General features: G+C 37.3%; 1 non-coding gene across 1 annotated transcript; it reads left to right on the forward strand.

The window, feature by feature from the left end:
• The first annotated feature begins 2,095 nt into the window (after positions 1–2,095).
• LOC115221883 lies at positions 2,096–2,326 on the forward strand. The gene has a single exon (XR_003882678.1). It is a non-coding gene; the product is annotated as a small nucleolar RNA U3 (small nucleolar RNA).
• Positions 2,327–6,844: the final 4,518 nt, after the last annotated feature.

Raw genomic sequence — 6,844 nt, forward strand, 5'->3', positions numbered from 1 at the left:
CAGTTCCTAATCCCCGTTGTGCCTCTCTATTTCCATCTTATGCTGTTCTGTTAATAATATCACCACCTCGTTATTTTCGTCTTCATCCTCTACATAAACAAAAACCGAGTTTTCCCCATTTGATTACCTTTTCAAACAGGTCATCATCATATACATGCAAAACAGGGAGGGGATATTTGTGAATCATTGTGTGTGTATGATCTTTTCTTTTTTTCTTATTTTGTTTTTGTGTGATCTTTTCTTTTGTTTTTGTGTTTTATGAGATCATCAATCGATATCTAAAATTACCCTCTCTAGCGAGTAGATCCGGACGGGGATGGGATTTTTTATTATTATCAAAGACCAGCAGTTGCCCTCGTTTCTCCATGCAACTAATGTAGCTTAAATGGAGCCCAAATGGACACGCTTCAGTTTAGGTTCTCCTTCGCAATTTGCAGGGGCTTCAAAATAATTTTAAAAAGAAAACTTGCATGATTTCAATGTTTTGTTAATCTTTTTGGCGTAATATCGTATTTGATGGCATATAAGACACACTTTTCAAATAAATTTCAAAAATATCGTCCCGGGTCTTACATGGGAAGTTAGACCTCTTAAAACTTATTTTCTGAATATGTGCTCCTGAAACTGAGGTGCGTCTAATAAGCCAGAGCATCTTTTGTGCCAGAAGATACGATAATTCATGGGGTGGACGTAGAACAGTCAGAATCCAAACAAGAACGAACCTATCTATTCTTAATAAGTTCTGGCAGATTCGAAAGTGGCCATTTGATTGTTGTTGTCTTTTGTTTTCGGAGACACCTCCTCCTTTTAGACATGATGTGTTTTCATGAAACACGCGATTTATGGGTGTTAGGGGACTTTGGAACACCGCGATGTTTAGACTTCCTAATGTTTCTCTAAACCGGACCGGTGAAACTTAACAAGAGCACGAGCTCTTGTTTCATAGGAATCAGCAAAGAGATTATTTGCTCACGTGTGCTGATGTCTGCTGAACAGATAATAATTCATGAGGTACACACGGAACAGCGCGAATTCAAACAATGACGCATCTATTCATTTTCAATACGTTCAAACGTGAATACCTGATCGCTACTGTTCAACATCATCGAAGACCACCTCTTGTTTCAAGGTCTCCTTGCTCCGGTGTATCGTGTGTGTTACGAAAACACATCGTCTAAAGCAGTGATTCTTAACCGGGTTTCACATGACCCTTGGGGGTCCGTATATTTCTACAAGACAAAATATTTTAACAATTTTTTTTATACAACACTTAATAATATTTAATTATAAAAAAATATGATTTAAACATTGAATTGATGTGAAGGGCCAGTAAAGTAAAATAGGAATCAAAGTGGTCCATAGGCAAAAAAAGGTGGGGCTTAGAAACATTGGTCAAACGAGAGGAAGTGTTCTCCGATTATGAAAACAACAGCGATCTGATATTCTGATTCGAGTATGCCAAAACTTAATAAGAAGGAATAGATACCTTATCTTTTGGTGTAATTTTGACCCTTTTGATGCACACACTGCTTTGGTATGTGTAGCCAAAAAGACCAAATTTCTTTTCTGTTGAGATACATCTACTGAAAGACGATCTCTGATGGGTATTTACACTTCAAAACCAACAATTCACAACATTTGTTCTATCGGGGCGATGGATCGGGCCTCGAAGTCCTTTCAGCTTGTTATCACTTGAGCCTATCAATCGGCCTGAGTGTCTCAAGAGAGTTAACAAACAGCCTCCATGACTTGTATAGCTTATGACTTCGCCTATTATAAATCCGGCACTGCATAATATGCGAGGGGTGCTCAAAAGTTTTGGTAAAAGAAAGGGCTATCAGTTAATTATGATTTTATTCAATATATTCACACACTTATTGCAGCAGTCCTTCAGTTTTTCTAAGCCTTGTAAAAGAACTCGGAAGGTTAGGCCTCCAAGCAGGCCTTTCACGACACCCTAAAAGCCAGGAAATTTTCAGCACCCCCTCGTACAGGGTTATTAAAAACAAAAATAGCGTTGTAGTCTCATGATCTCCTTGAGTTATAGAGGGTTGCGACGGACTGTCAGATGGGTGCAATGGAGTGACAGAAACGAAAGAGCATGCTTTTAATGATCATTTCTTAAGTATGTGTCGCAACGGTATCCGATTCTATTGAGCGGATCAACAACATCACGATGATATGAGATCGTATTGGGTCCTGAGCGTGAAGCAGGATTTTCTTAATCGTTCGTTACTCCGCCTTCAACGAATGTGAGAAGTCATTGAAGATCGTTCTTGAGAGGTTTAATAACTTCTTGAGAGGGGCTCAAGACTTTCTGAGTGAAGCCCCTTGTGGGCAGTAAAAGAAATATGGAACGAAAGAGCATCGGACTAAATGTGTTGCTGTATTTAGATTCAATTTTCTGCCAATCCTAAGTTCAAATCTTCAGTTTCGTCTTTCGTCTCATTAAAGGCGGCGAGCTGGCAGAATCGTTAGCACGCCGGGCGAAATACTTAGCGGTATTTCGTCTGCGGCTACGTTCTGAGTTCCAATTCCGCCGAGGTTTACTTTGCCTTTCATCCTTTCGGGGTCGATTAAATAAGTACCAGTTACGCACTGGGGTCGATGTAATCGACTCTATCCGTTTGTCTGTCCTTGTTTGTCCTCTCTGTGTTTGGCCCCTTGTGGGTTGTAAAGAAATAGGTATTTCGTCTGCCGCTACGTTCTGTGTTCAAATTCCGCTGAGGTCGACTTTGCCTTTCATCCTTTCGGGGTCGATTAAATAAGTACCAGTTACGCACTGGGGTCGATGTAATCGACTTAACTACTCCTGAGTAACAGTATAAAAACTGTACCTTCTGCTGAGCCATGTCATGCTAGTGTGACAAAGTAGGCTCATGAAATCAGTATCATCTCAAACTCAAATTCACAGCCTCCGCATCGAATCGTGGTTGGTGGAGAGAACATGCTGAGGTCTTCGTCCTGCAGAGAACTGAACATGTGTAATCCAATCCAGTCGATATAAAATACCGTATTTATTCGTGTATATGTTGCAATATTTTCTACTTGATTTTAACTGAAAAGAAAAACTGGGGTTCAACTTATATATGGAGCAAAGGTAAAACTATGAAAGGGAAAATTTTTTTATCAAGATTTAACCTTAAATTAGGGATGTGACTTATGCATGGGTGCGAGTTATACACGAGTAAATACGGTAAGTAACAGAAATTGTTTCAATCTACTGCAGTCTTTTTCCCCCACAAGGTTGTGATTGGGGTAGGGACAAATAGGAGAAATCAATTTAAGCAAATCAGCGGGTAGCTAGCAATTGGTGGTAGTGGTGGCGCTGGTAGTTTTGTTATCCCTCAAATTCACTCTGATCGAGAAAAAAATCATTCAAGTCGTGATCTTTTTTTGTTTCTCTTTTCTAAGTGCGGAGAACCCAACATATGATCCAACATATTCTTTTCTAAGCCGGTAGGGTGTGATTTAAAGAAAAATTGGCTGTTGTTTCTAGTAGGTGGAACGACCTTATATATGCTCCTTCGTTAGCTTGATGGGCACTGCTCTCTCTGCCAGGACTGTGACATAGTTTCGATTTTTTTTTTGTAGCATATTTCACACACAAGTTAATCTCACCTTGGTAATATCTGTAACTTTTGTACAAAAGAAATAGGACTGGCGGCTCAACAGATTCACAAAAACTCGTATCCTTCGCTAAGTCTGTCAACAAACAGTTACAGCCAGAAAAATTACTATGTTGAATTTGAACTTAGAACTCTTTGTTTTATATATATATATATATATAAAGACCTAAGATTTATTATATATATGTGTGTGTGCGTGTGTGTTTTTACGTACATGTGTAGTTTTGTGTGTCTTAGACTCGTCCAAATTATATTAATAAAGTGATCCGCCAGAAATAATTACATTATATACGTTACGGATTAGGAAGGACTAAATTTCGCAGATTTGTTGCCGCGTTGGAATTAACATGGATGAACAGGCCCCTTGGTTTAAATTTGAGAACGCGAACAAAACCCTAGAAACCAAAAAATATCATCTTAACATTGAGGTTCCTGTCAATCATGTTGGCGTTGTTTTATTGTCTGTCCTAGAAATGCTTTTGAATATGAGATCTGAAGGCAAACGCATCCTGTCTGAAAATACCGAGTATACTACATCATTGAAAAAAGTGACTGAACAGAAAACAGTACCCCCTACTGCGTTTACCTACGAGGCAATTGCCAACCCCATTTTCTCGGCTGTTCTTAAATATATTGCCAACGAGTTTAAAAGAAATATTCGGGACAGAAATGCCATCACTGAAGATAATATATATGTAAATTTCTATTTCCTCCTCCCTCACGAAGAAGTATTCGTTTGGGAAACTTGGGTTATTAAAGTGATTCTAAAACCTAAGACTCTTGCTGAAATTGAAGAGAATTTAAAAGAGTTGTCGAATTTGATCTTTCAACGCGTGTTACCGCCTTTCCCGTTTACTTATCCACTTAAATCCTGCCCGAATACCTTTCAAACCAAACTTGATGAAGCTTGGCCATACTGTGTTTACTTTCGACAAGGCAACAATGATCCTTCTGATCACTCTCTCACCTTGACTATAAACACTGAAAACGTGTATAAAGTCTTAAACATAGTCTTTGAGTGTATTCTATGTGTACGGACTGCAGCCAAGTTGATTCTTTCGGGTGAAAACGATTACAAATATGGCTCTAAATCTATTTGTAAAGAATATGTTCCGGATCTTGATATTTCTTATCACAGAATACAATGTTCAGATCTCAAAAATTCCTTAAAACTCCAGGCTGTCAACTGTCAAGTGTTTATAGAACTTCAGAAACCTTTATCGAAAGTTGTTACAGTTTTCATGAGTTTTTATCGGCTTCAAGAGACGGACAGTGGAAGTACAATTCGGAGTATCTGTGAAAAGTGGAAGATCGACTGTATAATCAAGGATTTAGAGAACATTACAACTAACATCAAAGACCAACTTGAGAAAGCGTTTAATTATATCGACCGCGCTAAATTTCCAAATTCGCTAAGAGTGCCCACAGATGTTAAATATGACCAATTGCATAAACATTTTTTAACAACGCTAAACGCTTGTTCTCCGTACTTGTTCTATATTCATTTTTAGACATTTTCGAGGCGAAAAATAATTTTGAAATGCTTCCTTCTGACTCGACTTCAAATTCAGGAAAAATGTTTTAGCCCTTTTTGTATAAAGATTAAAATTTTTAATTTTTAAAAGAAAATTTTTAAACATTTTCTCGTTTAAAATGTAAATGGCAGTGATTAAAATTTTTATTCTTCCGGTGATTAAATATATCCAATTATACCTCTGTAAGTACCCCCCCACCTCTTAAATATTATGCTAATCTAAAGCCAGCTCTTCACAATAAATAAATAAATAAATAAATATATATATATATATGATCGTTTTTGTAACTTCATGTCGTACATCAGTATAACTATTAATTGGTAATTTCCCTTTTACTATAATCGGATGTAACTACGGTGAAGTTTTTCAAATTCTAGGACTGTGTAGATTGTTCTATTAAGCCAAGGTTAGCAGACTGATCTTGTAACTGAAATTAGTCAAAGTGCTTCGAAGATGTCTCATTGCAGTGGGTATCATTTCTTCCACTAACATAAAATAACGAAACTACAAATTTGTATATTCTATTGCCCAACCACAGCCTAACTTGTATTCATTTGGTTAAATGATTGGTTACGTACATATGTTTGGACAAAATGCATTTCGAAACGTTTTAAACAGAGTTGCAAGTTCGGTTCTACTCCAAATCTGAAATTTTTTTTTTCAAAATGGCAGAGGTTTTTCTGTCGAGAGTTTAGGTGTCTTGTGTTTGTGTGTATTGATACCTAGAAAGTTACCCTCCCAGGCACAAGTCCGGGCAAGGTTGTTTATGGAAGACCAGCAGTCGCCTATGCATACCGGCCTCTCCTCTCCGTGCCACCAGTGTTATCCAAGGGAAAGGCAAAGGCTGATACAACTAGGCACCTGTGACATCGCAACTCATTTCTACAGCTGAGTGAACTGGAGCAACGCGAAATAGTGTTTTGCTCAAGAACACAACACGCAGCTCGGTCCGGGATTCGAACTCACAACCTCACGATCGTAATATATATAATTTCTCAATCTTCATCCAGGAGAGCTGAAATATCAGTCACAAGCATGCTGTTGCAAACTCTAACTTTCGCAGGCCAGGAGGAGGTCAAAACAGAGTTCTTCGCTTTGAAACCAAAAGGTGTTTTACATTGATGGGATTAAAAAGCTTGTAAATAGATGGAAGAAAGTCATAGAAATCAGGGAAAGTACATTGATGATAAAATTTCAATAAATATAACATTTGACCACTTGTTTTCTTTATTCAAAATTCAGACAAAACTTATGGAATGACCTCAGAGATATATATATATATATATATATATATATATATATATATATATATATAATATATATAGAGATCAATAAGAAAGGAAGGATCAATAGATGGTTCATCACTTTTAGAAATTATATTATGTCAACTTATTTATTTATCTATTTTCTAAAATGACAATTACAAGAATATACATACATGTATAACATTATGCTTTACATTTAAAATATATAAAGGTACCAGTAATTATTAAAATATAACATACAGGAATACGCGAAAACAGAAGAGCACAACCACACACTTATGAACACGCACACTTACATGCACACACACACACACACACACACACACACACACAGAGTAGATGGCACATACATAAGTAAACCCAAATCTACGCACATGCACACAGGCATAAGACTAGTTCTCAGACATACTGAAAG

Source organism: Octopus sinensis, linkage group LG18, assembly GCF_006345805.1.
Source record: "Octopus sinensis linkage group LG18, ASM634580v1, whole genome shotgun sequence".
NCBI classification, from domain to species: domain Eukaryota; kingdom Metazoa; phylum Mollusca; class Cephalopoda; order Octopoda; family Octopodidae; genus Octopus; species Octopus sinensis.